The sequence below is a fragment of the Hyla sarda genome, unplaced genomic scaffold (assembly GCF_029499605.1).
Source record: "Hyla sarda isolate aHylSar1 unplaced genomic scaffold, aHylSar1.hap1 scaffold_1230, whole genome shotgun sequence".
In the NCBI taxonomy this organism is placed as follows: domain Eukaryota; kingdom Metazoa; phylum Chordata; class Amphibia; order Anura; family Hylidae; genus Hyla; species Hyla sarda.
The window spans coordinates 42,227-63,339 of NW_026607851.1; positions in this window are offsets into that span (position 1 = coordinate 42,227).

The following is a 21,113-nucleotide window of genomic DNA, read 5'->3' on the forward strand; positions in this document are numbered from 1 at the left end:
TGATGACTGTATATAACACTGCTGTATATGATGACTGTATATAACACTGCTGTATATGATGACTGTATATAACACTGCTGTATATGATTACTGTGTATAACACTGCTGTACATGATGACTGTATATAACACTGCTGTATATGATTACTGTATATAACACTGCTGTATATAAATACTGTATATAACACTGCTGTATATGATGACTGTGTATAACACTGCTGTATATGATGACTGTATATAACACTGCTGTATATAATGACTGTATATAACACTGCTGTATATGATGACTGTATATAACACTGCTGTATATAATACTGTATATAACACTGCTGTATATGATTACTGTATATAACACTGCTGTATATAATGACTGTATATAACACTGCTGTATATGATGACTGTATATAACACTGCTGTATATAATGACTGTATATAACACTGCTGTATATGATGACTGTATATAACACTGCTGTATATAAATACTGTATATAACACTGCTGTATGATGACTGTATATAACACTGCTGTATGATGACTGTATATAACACTGCTGTACATGATGACTGTATATAACACTGCTGTATATGATGACTGTATATAACACTGCTGTATATGACGACTGTATATAACACTGCTGTACATGATGACTGTATATAACACTGCTGTATATGATGACTGTATATAACACTGCTGTATATGATGACTGTATATAACACTGCTGTATATGATGACTGTATATAACACTGCTGTATATGATTACTGTATATAACACTGCTGTATATGATGACCGTATATAACACTGCTGTATATGATGACTGTATATAACACTGCTGTATATGATGACCGTATATAACACTGCTGTATATGATGACTGTATATAACACTGCTGTATGATGACTGTATATAACACTGCTGTATATGATGACTGTATATAACACTGCTGTATATGATGACTGTATATAACACTGCTGTATATGATGACTGTATATAACACTGCTGTATATGATTACTGTATATAACACTGCTGTATATAAATACTGTATATAACACTGCTGTATATGATTACTGTATATAACACTGCTGTATATGATTACTGTATATAACACTGCTGTATATAAATACTGTATATAACACTGCTGTATATGATTACTGTGTATAACACTGCTGTACATGATGACTGTATATAACACTGCTGTATATGATTACTGTATATAACACTGCTGTATATAAATACTGTATATAACACTGCTGTATATGATGACTGTGTATAACACTGCTGTATATGATGACTGTATATAACACTGCTGTATATAATGACTGTATATAACACTGCTGTATATGATGACTGTATATAACACTGCTGTATATAAATACTGTATATAACACTGCTGTATATGATTACTGTATATAACACTGCTGTACATGATTACTGTGTATAACACTGCTGTATATGATGACTGTGTATAACACTGCTGTATATGATGACTGTATATAACACTGCTGTATATGATGACTGTATATAACACTGCTTTATATGATGACTGTATATAACACTGCTGTATATGATTACTGTATATAACACTGCTGTATATGATGACTGTATATAACACTGCTGTATGATGACTGTATATAACACTGCTGTACATGATTACTGTGTATAACACTGCTGTACATGATTACTGTGTATAACACTGCTGTATATGATGACTGTATATAACACTGCTGTATATGATGACTGTATATAACACTGCTTTATATGATGACTGTATATAACACTGCTGTATATGATGACTGTATATAACACTGCTGTATATGATGACTGTATATAACACTGCTGTATATGACTGTATATAACACTGCTGTATATGATGACTGTATATAACACTGCTGTATATGATGACTGTATATAACACTGCTGTATATGATGACTGTATATAACACTGCTGTATATGATTACTGTATATAACACTGCTGTATATGATGACTGTGTATAACACTGCTGTATATGATGACTGTATATAACACTGCTGTATGATGACTGTATATAACACTGCTGTATATGAATACTGTATATAACACTGCTGTATATGATGACTGTATATAACACTGCTGTATATGATGACTGTATATAACACTGCTGTATGATGACTGTATATAACACTGCTGTATATAAATACTGTATATAACACTGCTGTATATGATGACTGTATATAACACTGCTGTATGATGACTGTATATAACACTGCTGTATATGATGACTGTATATAACACTGCTGTATATGATTACTGTATATAACACTGCTGTATGATGACTGTATATAACACTGCTGTATATGATTACTGTATATAACACTGCTGTATATGATGACTGTATATAACACTGCTGTATATGATGACTGTATATAACACTGCTGTATATGACTGTATATAACACTGCTGTATATGATGACTGTATATAACACTGCTGTATATAAATACTGTATATAACACTGCTGTATATGATGACTGTGTATAACACTGCTGTATATGATGACTGTGTATAACACTGCTGTATATGATGACTGTGTATAACACTGCTGTATATGATGACTGTGTATAACACTGCTGTATATGATGACTGTATATAACACTGCTGTATATGATGACTGTGTATAACACTGCTGTATATAAATACTGTATATAACACTGCTGTATATAAATACTGTATATAACACTGCTGTATATGATGACTGTGTATAACACTGCTGTATATGATTACTGTATATAACACTGCTGTATATGACTGTATATAACACTGCTGTATATGATGACTGTATATAACACTGCTGTATATAAATACTGTATATAACACTGCTGTATATGATGACTGTGTATAACACTGCTGTATATGATGACTGTGTATAACACTGCTGTATATGATGACTGTGTATAACACTGCTGTATATGATGACTGTATATAACACTGCTGTATATGATGACTGTATATAACACTGCTGTATATGATGACTGTATATAACACTGCTGTATATGATGACTGTATATAACACTGCTGTATATGATGACTGTGTATAACACTGCTGTATATGATGACTGTGTATAACACTGCTGTATATGATGACTGTGTATAACACTGCTGTATATGATGACTGTATATAACACTGCTGTATATGATGACTGTATATAACACTGCTGTATATGATGACTGTGTATAACACTGCTGTATATGATGACTGTGTATAACACTGCTGTATATGATGACTGTATATAACACTGCTGTATATGATTACTGTATATGACACTGCTGTACATGATGACTGTATATAACACTGCTGTATATGATGACTGTATGTAACACTGCTGTATATGATGACTGTATATAACACTGCTGTATATGATGACTGTATATAACACTGCTGTATATGATGACTGTATATAACACTGCTGTATATGATGACTGTATATAACACTGCTGTATATGATTACTGTATATAACACTGCTGTATATAAATACTGTATATAACACTGCTGTATATGACTGTATATAACACTGCTGTATATGATTACTGTATATAACACTGCTGTATATGATGACTGTATATAACACTGCTGTATATGATGACTGTGTATAACACTGCTGTATATGATGACTGTATATAACACTGCTGTATATGATGACTGTATATAACACTGCTGTATATAAATACCGTATATAACACTGCTGTACATGATGACTGTATATAACACTGCTGTACATGATGACTGTATATAACACTGCTGTATATGACTGTATATAACACTGCTGTATATGATGACTGTGTATAACACTGCTGTATATGATGACTGTATATAACACTGCTGTATATGATGACTGTATATAACACTGCTGTATATGATGACTGTATATAACACTGCTGTATATGATGACTGTATATAACACTGCTGTATATGAATACTGTATATAACACTGCTGTATATGATGACTGTATATAACACTGCTGTATATGATTACTGTATATAACACTGCTGTATATAATTACTGTATATAACACTGCTGTATATGATGACTGTATATAACACTGCTGTATATGATTACTGTATATAACACTGCTGTATATAAATACTGTATATAACACTGCTGTATATGATGACTGTATATAACACTGCTGTATATGATGACTGTATATAACACTGCTGTATATGATTACTGTGTATAACACTGCTGTACATGATGACTGTATATAACACTGCTGTATATGATTACTGTATATAACACTGCTGTATATAAATACTGTATATAACACTGCTGTATATGATGACTGTGTATAACACTGCTGTATATGATGACTGTATATAACACTGCTGTATATAATGACTGTATATAACACTGCTGTATATGATTACTGTATATAACACTGCTGTATATGATGACTGTATATAACACTGCTGTATATGATGACTGTATATAACACTGCTGTATATGATGACTGTATATAACACTGCTGTATATGATGACTGTATATAACACTGCTGTATATGATGACTGTGTATAACACTGCTGTATATGAATACTGTATATAACACTGCTGTATATGATGACTGTATATAACACTGCTGTATATGATGACTGTATATAACACTGCTGTATATGATGACTGTATATAACACTGCTGTATATGATGACTGTATATAACACTGCTGTATATGATGACTGTATATAACACTGCTGTATATGATGACTGTATATAACACTGCTGTATATGATGACTGTATATAACACTGCTGTATATGATGACTGTATATAACACTGCTGTATATGATGACTGTGTATAACACTGCTGTATATGATGACTGTATATAACACTGCTGTATATGATTACTGTATATAACACTGCTGTATATGATGACTGTATATAACACTGCTGTATATGATGACTGTATATAACACTGCTGTATATGATGACTGTATATAACACTGCTGTATATGATTACTGTATATAACACTGCTGTATATGATGACTGTGTATAACACTGCTGTATATGATTACTGTATATAACACTGCTGTATATGATGACCGTATATAACACTGCTGTACATGATGACCGTATATAACACTGCTGTACATGATGACCGTATATAACACTGCTGTATATGATGACTGTATATAACACTGCTGTATATGATGACTGTATATAACACTGCTGTATATGATGACTGTATATAACACTGCTGTATATGATGACTGTATATAACACTGCTGTATATGATGACTGTATATAACACTGCTGTATATGATTACTGTATATAACACTGCTGTATATGATGACTGTATATAACACTGCTGTATATGATGACTGTATATAACACTGCTGTATATGACTGTATATAACACTGCTGTATATGATGACCGTATATAACACTGCTGTATATGATGACCGTATATAACACTGCTGTACATGATGACTGTATATAACACTGCTGTACATGATGACCGTATATAACACTGCTGTATATGATGACCGTATATAACACTGCTGTATGATGACTGTATATAACACTGCTGTATATGATGACTGTATATAACACTGCTGTATATGATGACTGTATATAACACTGCTGTATATGATGACTGTATATAACACTGCTGTATATGATGACTGTATATAACACTGCTGTATATGATGACTGTATATAACACTGCTGTATATGATGACTGTATATAACACTGCTGTACATGATGACTGTGTATAACACTGCTGTACATGATGACTGTATATAACACTGCTGTATATGATTACTGTATATAACACTGCTGTACATGATGACCGTATATAACACTGCTGTACATGATGACTGTATATAACACTGCTGTATATGATTACTGTGTATAACACTGCTGTACATGATGACTGTATATAACACTGCTGTATATGATGACTGTATATAACACTGCTGTACATGATGACTGTATATAACACTGCTGTATATGATTACTGTATATAACACTGCTGTATATGATTACTGTATATAACACTGCTGTATATGATGACCGTATATAACACTGCTGTATATGATGACTGTATATAACACTGCTGTATATGATGACTGTATATAACACTGCTGTACATGATGACTGTATATAACACTGCTGTATATGATGACTGTATATAACACTGCTGTATATGATGACTGTATATAACACTGCTGTATATGATGACTGTATATAACACTGCTGTATATGACTGTGTATAACACTGCTGTACATGATTACTGTGTATAACACTGCTGTATATGATGACTGTATATAACACTGCTGTATATGATGACTGTATATAACACTGCTGTATATGATGACCGTATATAACACTGCTGTATATGATGACTGTATATAACACTGCTGTATATGATTACTGTATATAACACTGCTGTATATGATGACCGTATATAACACTGCTGTACATGATGACTGTATATAACACTGCTGTATATGATGACTGTATATAACACTGCTGTACATGATGACTGTATATAACACTGCTGTATATGATGACTGTATATAACACTGCTGTATATGATGACTGTATATAACACTGCTGTATATGATGACTGTATATAACACTGCTGTATATGATGACCGTATATAACACTGCTGTATATGACTGTATATAACACTGCTGTATATGATTACTGTATATAACACTGCTGTATATGATGACCGTATATAACACTGCTGTATATGATGACCGTATATAACACTGCTGTATATGATGACCGTATATAACACTGCTGTATATGATGACTGTATATAACACTGCTGTATATGATGACCGTATATAACACTGCTGTATATGATGACCGTATATAACACTGCTGTATATGATGACTGTATATAACACTGCTGTATATGATGACTGTATATAACACTGCTGTATATGATGACCGTATATAACACTGCTGTATATGATGACCGTATATAACACTGCTGTATATGACTGTATATAACACTGCTGTATATGATTACTGTATATAACACTGCTGTATATGATTACTGTATATAACACTGCTGTATATAAATACTGTATATGATGACTGTATATAACACTGCTGTATATGACTGTATATAACACTGCTGTATGTAAATACTGTATATAACACTGCTGTATATGACTGTATATAACACTGTTGTATATGATTACTGTATATAACACTGCTGTATATGACTGTATATAACACTGCTGTATATAAATACTGTATATAACACTGCTGTATATGATGACTGTATATAACACTGCTGTATATGATGACCGTATATAACACTGCTGTATATGAATACTGTATATAACACTGCTGTATATGATTACTGTATATAACACTGCTGTATATGATGACTGTATATAACACTGCTGTATATGAATACTGTATATAACACTGCTGTATATGATGACTGTATATAACACTGCTGTATATGATGACCGTATATAACACTGCTGTATATGAATACTGTATATAACACTGCTGTATATGATTACTGTATATAACACTTCTGTATATGATGACTGTATATAACACTGCTGTATATGATGACTGCATATAACACTGCTGTATATGATGACCGTATATAACACTGCTGTATATGATGACTGTATATAACACTGCTGTATATGATTACTGTATATAACACTGCTGTATATGATGACTGTATATAACACTGCTGTATATGATGACTGTATATAACACTGCTGTATATGATTACTGTGTATAACACTGCTGTATATGATGACTGTATATAACACTGCTGTATATGATGACTGTATATAACACTGCTGTACATGATGACTGTATATAACACTGCTGTATATGACTGTATATAACACTGCTGTATATGATGACTGTATATAACACTGCTGTATATGACTGTATATAACACTGCTGTATATGACTGTATATAACACTGCTGTACATGATTACTGTATATAACACTGCTGTACATGATGACTGTATATAACACTGCTGTATATGACTGTATATAACACTGCTGTACATGATGACTGTATATGATTACTGTATATAACACTGCTGTATATGACTGTATATAACACTGCTGTATATGATGACTGTGTATAACACTGCTGTATATGATGACCGTATATAACACTGCTGTATATGATGACTGTATATAACACTGCTGTATATGATGACTGTATATAACACTGCTGTATATAAATACCGTATATAACACTGCTGTATATGATGACTGTATATAACACTGCTGTACATGATTACTGTATATAACACTGCTGTATATGATGACTGTATATAACACTGCTGTATATGATGACTGTATATAACACTGCTGTATATGATGACTGTATATAACACTGCTGTATATAAATACCGTATATAACACTGCTGTATATGATTACTGTATATAACACTGCTGTATATGATGACCGTATATAACACTGCTGTATATAAATACCGTATATAACACTGCTGTATATAAATACCGTATATAACACTGCTGTACATGATGACTGTATATAACACTGCTGTATATGATGACTGTATATAACACTGCTGTATATGATGACTGTATATAACACTGCTGTATATGATGACTGTATATAACACTGCTGTATATGATTACTGTATATAACACTGCTGTATATGATGACCGTATATAACACTGCTGTATATGATGACCGTATATAACACTGCTGTATATGATGACTGTATATAACACTGCTGTATATGATGACTGTATATAACACTGCTGTACATGATGACTGTATATAACACTGCTGTATGATAACTGTATATAACAATGCTGTACATGATGACCGTATATAACACTGCTGTATATGATGACTGTATATAACACTGCTGTATATGATGACTGTATATAACACTGCTGTATATGATTACTGTATATAACACTGCTGTATATGATGACTGTATATAACACTGCTGTATATGATGACTGTATATAACACTGCTGTATATGATGACTGTATATAACACTGCTGTATATGATGACTGTATATAACACTGCTGTATATGATGACTGTATATAACACTGCTGTATATGATGACTGTATATAACACTGCTGTATATGATGACTGTATATAACACTGCTGTACATGATGACTGTGTATAACACTGCTGTACATGATGACTGTATATAACACTGCTGTATATGATGACTGTGTATAACACTGCTGTATATGATTACTGTATATAACACTGCTGTATATGAATACCGTGTATAACACTGCTGTACATGATGACTGTATATAACACTGCTGTATATGACTGTATATAACACTGCTGTATGTAAATACTGTATATAACACTGCTGTATATGACTGTATATAACACTGTTGTATATGATTACTGTATATAACACTGCTGTATATGACTGTATATAACACTGCTGTATATAAATACTGTATATAACACTGCTGTATATGATGACTGTATATAACACTGCTGTATATGATGACCGTATATAACACTGCTGTATATGAATACTGTATATAACACTGCTGTATATGATTACTGTATATAACACTGCTGTATATGATGACTGTATATAACACTGCTGTATATGAATACTGTATATAACACTGCTGTATATGATGACTGTATATAACACTGCTGTATATGATGACCGTATATAACACTGCTGTATATGAATACTGTATATAACACTGCTGTATATGATTACTGTATATAACACTTCTGTATATGATGACTGTATATAACACTGCTGTATATGATGACTGCATATAACACTGCTGTATATGATGACCGTATATAACACTGCTGTATATGATGACTGTATATAACACTGCTGTATATGATTACTGTATATAACACTGCTGTATATGATGACTGTATATAACACTGCTGTATATGATGACCGTATATAACACTGCTGTATATGATGACTGTATATAACACTGCTGTATATGATTACTGTGTATAACACTGCTGTATATGATGACTGTATATAACACTGCTGTATATGATGACTGTATATAACACTGCTGTACATGATGACTGTATATAACACTGCTGTATATGACTGTATATAACACTGCTGTATATGATGACTGTATATAACACTGCTGTATATGATGACTGTATATAACACTGCTGTATATGACTGTATATAACACTGCTGTATATGACTGTATATAACACTGCTGTACATGATTACTGTATATAACACTGCTGTACATGATGACTGTATATAACACTGCTGTATATGACTGTATATAACACTGCTGTACATGATGACTGTATATGATTACTGTATATAACACTGCTGTATATGACTGTATATAACACTGCTGTATATGATGACTGTGTATAACACTGCTGTATATGATGACCGTATATAACACTGCTGTATATGATGACTGTATATAACACTGCTGTATATGATGACTGTATATAACACTGCTGTATATAAATACCGTATATAACACTGCTGTATATGATGACTGTATATAACACTGCTGTATATGATTACTGTATATAACACTGCTGTATATGATGACTGTATATAACACTGCTGTATATGATGACTGTATATAACACTGCTGTATATGATGACTGTATATAACACTGCTGTATATAAATACCGTATATAACACTGCTGTATATGATTACTGTATATAACACTGCTGTATATGATGACCGTATATAACACTGCTGTATATAAATACCGTATATAACACTGCTGTATATAAATACCGTATATAACACTGCTGTACATGATTACTGTATATAACACTGCTGTATATGATGACTGTATATAACACTGCTGTATATGATGACTGTATATAACACTGCTGTATATGATGACTGTATATAACACTGCTGTATATGATTACTGTATATAACACTGCTGTATATGATGACCGTATATAACACTGCTGTATATGATGACCGTATATAACACTGCTGTATATGATGACTGTATATAACACTGCTGTATATGATGACTGTATATAACACTGCTGTACATGATGACTGTATATAACACTGCTGTATGATAACTGTATATAACAATGCTGTACATGATGACCGTATATAACACTGCTGTATATGATGACTGTATATAACACTGCTGTATATGATGACTGTATATAACACTGCTGTATATGATTACTGTATATAACACTGCTGTATATGATGACTGTATATAACACTGCTGTATATGATGACTGTATATAACACTGCTGTATATGATGACTGTATATAACACTGCTGTATATGATGACTGTATATAACACTGCTGTATATGATGACTGTATATAACACTGCTGTATATGATGACTGTATATAACACTGCTGTACATGATGACTGTGTATAACACTGCTGTACATGATGACTGTATATAACACTGCTGTATATGATGACTGTGTATAACACTGCTGTATATGAATACCGTGTATAACACTGCTGTACATGATGACTGTATATAACACTGCTGTATATGATGACTGTATATAACACTGCTGTATATGATTACTGTATATAACACTGCTGTATATGAATACCGTGTATAACACTGCTGTACATGATGACTGTATATAACACTGCTGTATATGATGACTGTATATAACACTGCTGTATATGATTACTGTATATAACACTGCTGTATATAAATACTGTATATAACACTGCTGTATATAAATACTGTGTATAACACTGCTGTATATGATGACTGTGTATAACACTGCTGTATATGATGACTGTATATAACACTGCTGTATATGATGACTGTATATAACACTGCTGTATATGATGACTGTATATAACACTGCTGTATATGACGACTGTATATAACACTGCTGTATATGACGACTGTATATAACACTGCTGTATATGACGACTGTATATAACACTGCTGTATATGACGACTGTATATAACACTGCTGTATATGACGACTGTATATAACACTGCTGTATATGACGACTGTATATAACACTGCTGTATATGACGACTGTATATAACACTGCTGTATATGATTACTGTATATAACACTGCTGTATATGATTACTGTATATAACACTGCTGTATATGATTACTGTATATAACACTGCTGTATATGACGACTGTATATAACACTGCTGTATATGATTACTGTATATAACACTGCTGTATATGATTACTGTATATAACACTGCTGTATATGACGACTGTATATAACACTGCTGTATATGATTACTGTATATAACACTGCTGTATATGATTACTGTATATAACACTGCTGTATATGATTACTGTATATAACACTGCTGTATATGACGACTGTATATAACACTGCTGTATATGATTACTGTATATAACACTGCTGTATATGATTACTGTATATAACACTGCTGTATATGATTACTGTATATAACACTGCTGTATATGATTACTGTATATAACACTGCTGTATATGATTACTGTATATAACACTGCTGTATATGATGACTGTATATAACACTGCTGTATATGATGACTGTATATAACACTGCTGTATATGATGACTGTATATAACACTGCTGTATATGATGACCGTGTATAACACTGCTGTATATGATGACCGTATATAACACTGCTGTATATGATGACTGTATATAACACTGCTGTATATGACTGTATATAACACTGCTGTATATGACTGTATATAACACTGCTGTATATGACGACTGTATATAACACTGCTGTATATGATGACTGTATATAACACTGCTGTATATGATGACTGTATATAACACTGCTGTATATGACTGTATATAACACTGCTGTATATGACGACTGTATATAACACTGCTGTATATGATGACTGTATATAACACTGCTGTATATGATGACTGTATATAACACTGCTGTATATGATGACTGTATATAACACTGCTGTATATGATTACTGTATATAACACTGCTGTATATGACTGTATATAACACTGCTGTATATGACGACTGTATATAACACTGCTGTATATGATGACTGTATATAACACTGCTGTATATGATGACTGTATATAACACTGCTGTATATGATTACTGTATATAACACTGCTGTATATGATTACTGTATATAACACTGCTGTATATGATTACTGTATATAACACTGCTGTATATGATGACTGTATATAACACTGCTGTATATGATGACTGTATATAACACTGCTGTATATGATGACTGTATATAACACTGCTGTATATGATGACCGTGTATAACACTGCTGTATATGATGACCGTATATAACACTGCTGTATATGATGACTGTATATAACACTGCTGTATATGATGACTGTGTATAACACTGCTGTATATGATTACCGTGTATAACACTGCTGTATATGATGACTGTATATAACACTGCTGTATATGATGACTGTATATAACACTGCTGTATATGATGACTGTATATAACACTGCTGTATATGATTACTGTATATAACACTGCTGTATATGATGACTGTATATAACACTGCTGTATATGATGACTGTATATAACACTGCTGTATATGATGACTGTATATAACACTGCTGTATATGATGACTGTATATAACACTGCTGTATATGATGACTGTATATAACACTGCTGTATATGATTACTGTGTATAACACTGCTGTATATGATTACTGTATATAACACTGCTGTATATGATTACTGTATATAACACTGCTGTATATGATTACTGTATATAACACTGCTGTATATGATGACTGTATATAACACTGCTGTATATGATGACTGTATATAACACTGCTGTATATGATGACTGTATATAACACTGCTGTATATGATGACCGTGTATAACACTGCTGTATATGATGACCGTATATAACACTGCTGTATATGATGACTGTATATAACACTGCTGTATATGATGACTGTGTATAACACTGCTGTATATGATTACCGTGTATAACACTGCTGTATATGATGACTGTATATAACACTGCTGTATATGATGACTGTATATAACACTGCTGTATATGATGACTGTATATAACACTGCTGTATATGATGACTGTATATAACACTGCTGTATATGATGACTGTATATAACACTGCTGTATATGATTTCTGTATATAACACTGCTGTATATGATGACTGTATATAACACTGCTGTATATGATGACTGTATATAACACTGCTGTATATGATTACTGTATATAACACTGCTGTATATGATGACTGTATATAACACTGCTGTATATGATGACTGTATATAACACTGCTGTATATGATGACTGTATATAACACTGCTGTATATGATGACCGTATATAACACTGCTGTATATGATGACTGTATATAACACTGCTGTATATGATGACTGTATATAACACTGCTGTATATGATGACTGTATATAACACTGCTGTATATGATGACTGTATATAACACTGCTGTATATGATTACTGTGTATAACACTGCTGTATATAAATACTGTATATAACACTGCTGTATATGATGACTGTATATAACACTGCTGTATATGATTTCTGTATATAACACTGCTGTATATGATGACTGTATATAACACTGCTGTATATAAATACTGTATATAACACTGCTGTATATGATGACTGTATATAACACTGCTGTATATGATGACTGTGTATAACACTGCTGTATATGACTGTATATAACACTGCTGTATATGATGACTGTATATAACACTGCTGTATATGATGACTGTATATAACACTGCTGTATATGATGACTGTATATAACACTGCTGTATATGATGACTGTATATAACACTGCTGTATATGATGACTGTATATAACACTGCTGTATATGATGACTGTATATAACACTGCTGTATATGATGACTGTATATAACACTGCTGTATATGATGACTGTGTATAACACTGCTGTATATGATGACTGTATATAACACTGCTGTATATGATGACTGTGTATAACACTGCTGTATATGATGACTGTATATAACACTGCTGTATATGATGACTGTATATGATTACTGTATATAACACTGCTGTATATGACTGTATATAACACTGCTGTATATGATGACTGTGTATAACACTGCTGTATATGATGACTGTATATAACACTGCTGTATATGATGACTGTATATAACACTGCTGTATATGATTACTGTATATAACACTGCTGTATATGATGACTGTGTATAACACTGCTGTATATGATGACTGTGTATAACACTGCTGTATATGATGACTGTATATAACACTGCTGTATATGACTGTATATAACACTGCTGTACATGATGACTGTATATAACACTGCTGTATATGATGACTGTATATAACACTGCTGTATATGATGACTGTATATAACACTGCTGTATATGACTGTATATAACACTGCTGTACATGATGACTGTATATAACACTGCTGTATATGATGACTGTATATAACACTGCTGTATATGACTGTATATAACACTGCTGTACATGATGACTGTATATAACACTGCTGTACATGATGACTGTATATAACACTGCTGTATATGATGACTGTATATAACACTGCTGTATATGATTACTGTATATAACACTGCTGTATATGATGACTGTGTATAACACTGCTGTATATGATGACTGTGTATAACACTGCTGTATATGATGACTGTATATAACACTGCTGTATATGATGACCGTATATAACACTGCTGTACATGATTACTGTATATAACACTGCTGTATATGATGACTGTATATAACACTGCTGTATATGATTACTGTATATGACACTGCTGTATATGATGACTGTATATAACACTGCTGTATATGATGACTGTATATAACACTGCTGTACATGATTACTGTATATAACACTGCTGTACATGATTACTGTATATAACACTGCTGTATATGATGACTGTATATAACACTGCTGTATATGATGACTGTATATAACACTGCTGTATATGATGACTGTATATAACACTGCTGTACATGATGACTGTATATAACACTGCTGTACATGATTACTGTATATAACACTGCTGTATATGATGACTGTATATAACACTGCTGTACATGATGACTGTATATAACACTGCTGTATATGATTACTGTATATAACACTGCTGTACATGATGACTGTATATAACACTGCTGTACATGATTACTGTATATAACACTGCTGTATATGATGACTGTATATAACACTGCTGTACATGATGACTGTATATAACACTGCTGTATATGATTACTGTATATAACACTGCTGTACATGATTACTGTATATAACACTGCTGTATATGATGACTGTATATAACACTGCTGTACATGATTACTGTATATAACACTGCTGTACATGATTACTGTGTATAACACTGCTGTATATGATGACCGTATATAACACTGCTGTATATGATGACTGTATATAACACTGCTGTATATGATGACTGTATATAACACTGCTGTATATGATGACTGTATATAACACTGCTGTATATGATTACTGTATATAACACTGCTGTATATGATGACTGTATATAACACTGCTGTATATGATGACTGTATATAACACTGCTGTATATGATGACTGTGTATAACACTGCTGTATATGATGACTGTGTATAACACTGCTGTATATGATGACTGTATATAACACTGCTGTATATGATGACTGTATATAACACTGCTGTACATGATTACTGTATATAACACTGCTGTACATGATGACTGTATATAACACTGCTGTACATGATGACTGTATATAACACTGCTGTACATGATTACTGTATATAACACTGCTGTATATGATGACTGTATATAACACTGCTGTACATGATTACTGTATATAACACTGCTGTACATGATGACTGTGTATAACACTGCTGTACATGATGACTGTATATAACACTGCTGTATATGATGACTGTATATAACACTGCTGTATATAAATACTGTATATAACACTGCTGTATATGATGACTGTATATAACACTGCTGTATATGATGACTGTGTATAACACTGCTGTATATGACTGTATATAACACTGCTGTATATGATGACTGTATATAACACTGCTGTATATGATGACTGTATATAACACTGCTGTATATGATGACTGTATATAACACTGCTGTATATGATGACTGTATATAACACTGCTGTATATGATGACTGTGTATAACACTGCTGTATATGATGACTGTATATAACACTGCTGTATATGATGACTGTGTATAACACTGCTGTATATGATGACTGTATATAACACTGCTGTATATGATGACTGTATATGATTACTGTATATAACACTGCTGTATATGACTGTATATAACACTGCTGTATATGATGACTGTGTATAACACTGCTGTATATGATGACTGTGTATAACACTGCTGTATATGATGACTGTATATAACACTGCTGTATATGATGACTGTATATAACACTGCTGTATATGATGACTGTATATAACACTGCTGTATATGACTGTATATAACACTGCTGTACATGATGACTGTATATAACACTGCTGTATATGATGACTGTATATAACACTGCTGTATATGATTACTGTATATAACACTGCTGTATATGATGACTGTGTATAACACTGCTGTATATGATGACTGTGTATAACACTGCTGTATATGATGACTGTATATAACACTGCTGTATATGATGACTGTATATAACACTGCTGTATATGACTGTATATAACACTGCTGTACATGATGACTGTATATAACACTGCTGTATATGATGACTGTATATAACACTGCTGTATATGATGACTGCATATAACACTGCTGTATATGACTGTATATAACACTGCTGTACATGATGACTGTATATAACACTGCTGTATATGATGACTGTATATAACACTGCTGTATATGACTGTATATAACACTGCTGTACATGATGACTGTATATAACACTGCTGTATATGATGACTGTGTATAACACTGCTGTATATGATGACTGTATATAACACTGCTGTATATGATGACTGTATATAACACTGCTGTATATGATGACTGTATATAACACTGCTGTATATGATGACTGTATATAACACTGCTGTATATGATGACTGTATATAACACTGCTGTATATGATTACTGTATATAACACTGCTGTATATGAATACTGTATATAACACTGCTGTATATGATGACTGTGTATAACACTGCTGTATATGATGACTGTATATAACACTGCTGTATATGATGACTGTATATAACACTGCTGTATATGATGACTGTATATAACACTGCTGTATATGATTACTGTATATAACACTGCTGTATATGATGACTGTATATAACACTGCTGTATATGATGACTGTATATAACACTGCTGTATATGATGACTGTGTATAACACTGCTGTATATGATGACTGTATATAACACTGCTGTATATGATGACTGTGTATAACACTGCTGTATATGATGACTGTGTATAACACTGCTGTATATGATGACTGTATATAACACTGCTGTATATGATTACTGTGTATAACACTGCTGTACATGATGACTGTATATAACACTGCTGTACATGATGACCGTATATAACACTGCTGTACATGATGACCGTGTATAACACTGCTGTATATAAATACCGTATATAACACTGCTGTACATGATGACTGTATATAACACTGCTGTACATGATTACTGTATATAACACTGCTGTACATGATTACTGTATATAACACTGCTGTACATGATGACTGTGTATAACACTGCTGTACATGATGACTGTGTATAACACTGCTGTATATGATGACTGTATATAACACTGCTGTATATGACTGTATATAACACTGCTGTATATGATTACCGTATATAACACTGCTGTATATGATTACTGTATATAACACTGCTGTATATGATGACTGTATATAACACTGCTGTACATGATTACTGTATATAACACTGCTGTACATGATTACTGTATATAACACTGCTGTACATGATGACTGTGTATAACACTGCTGTACATGATGACTGTGTATAACACTGCTGTATATGATGACTGTATATAACACTGCTGTATATGATTACCGTATATAACACTGCTGTATATGATGACCGTATATAACACTGCTGTATATGATGACTGTATATAACACTGCTGTACATGATTACTGTATATAACACTGCTGTACATGATGACTGTGTATAACACTGCTGTACATGATTACTGTATATAACACTGCTGTACATGATGACTGTGTATAACACTGCTGTACATGATTACTGTATATAACACTGCTGTACATGATGACTGTGTATAACACTGCTGTACATGACTGTATATAACACTGCTGTATATGATGACTGTATATAACACTGCTGTATATGATTACTGTATATAACACTGCTGTATATGATTACTGTATATAACACTGCTGTATATGATGACTGTATATAACACTGCTGTATATGATTACTGTATATAACACTGCTGTATATGATGACTGTATATAACACTGCTGTATATGATGACTGTATATGATTACTGTATATAACACTGCTGTATATGATGACTGTATATAACACTGCTGTATATGATTACTGTATATAACACTGCTGTATATGATGACTGTATATGATTACTGTATATAACACTGCTGTATATGATGACTGTGTATAACACTGCTGTATATGATGACTGTATATAACACTGCTGTATATGATTACTGTATATAACACTGCTGTATATGATGACTGTATATGATTACTGTATATAACACTGCTGTACATGATGACTGTATATAACACTGCTGTATATGACTGTATATAACACTGCTGTATATGATGACTGTATATAACACTGCTGTATATGATGACCGTATATAACACTGCTGTATATGATGACTGTATATAACACTGCTGTACATGATTACTGTATATAACACTGCTGTATATGATGACTGTATATAACACTGCTGTATATGACTGTATATAACACTGCTGTATATGACTGTATATAACACTGCTGTATATGATGACTGTATATAACACTGCTGTATATGATGACTGTATATAACACTGCTGTACATGATTACTGTATATAACACTGCTGTATATGATGACCGTATATAACACTGCTGTATATGATGACTGTATATAACACTGCTGTATATGATGACTGTATATAACACTGCTGTATATGATGACTGTATATAACACTGCTGTATATGACTGTATATAACACTGCTGTATATGACTGTATATAACACTGCTGTATATGACTGTATATAACACTGCTGTATATGATGACTGTATATAACACTGCTGTATATGATGACTGTATATAACACTGCTGTATATGATGACTGTATATAACACTGCTGTATATGATGACCGTATATAACACTGCTGTATATGATGACTGTATATAACACTGCTGTATATGATGACTGTATATAACACTGCTGTATATGATGACTGTGTATAACACTGCTGTATATGATGACTGTATATAACACTGCTGTATATGATGACTGTATATAACACTGCTGTATATGATTACTGTATATAACACTGCTGTATATGATGACTGTATATAACACTGCTGTATATGATGACTGTATATAACACTGCTGTACATGATGACTGTATATAACACTGCTGTATATGACTGTATATAACACTGCTGTATATGATTACTGTATATAACACTGCTGTATATGATGACTGTATATAACACTGCTGTATATGATGACTGTATATAACACTGCTGTATATGATGACTGTATATAACACTGCTGTATATGATGACTGTATATAACACTGCTGTATATAAATACTGTATATAACACTGCTGTATATGATGACTGTATATAACACTGCTGTACATGATGACTGTATATAACACTGCTGTATATGATGACTGTATATAACACTGCTGTATATGATGACTGTATATAACACTGCTGTATATGATGACTGTATATAACACTGCTGTATATGATTACTGTATATAACACTGCTGTATATGATGACTGTATATAACACTGCTGTATATGATGACTGTATATAACACTGCTGTACATGATGACTGTATATAACACTGCTGTATATGATGACTGTATATAACACTGCTGTATATGATGACTGTG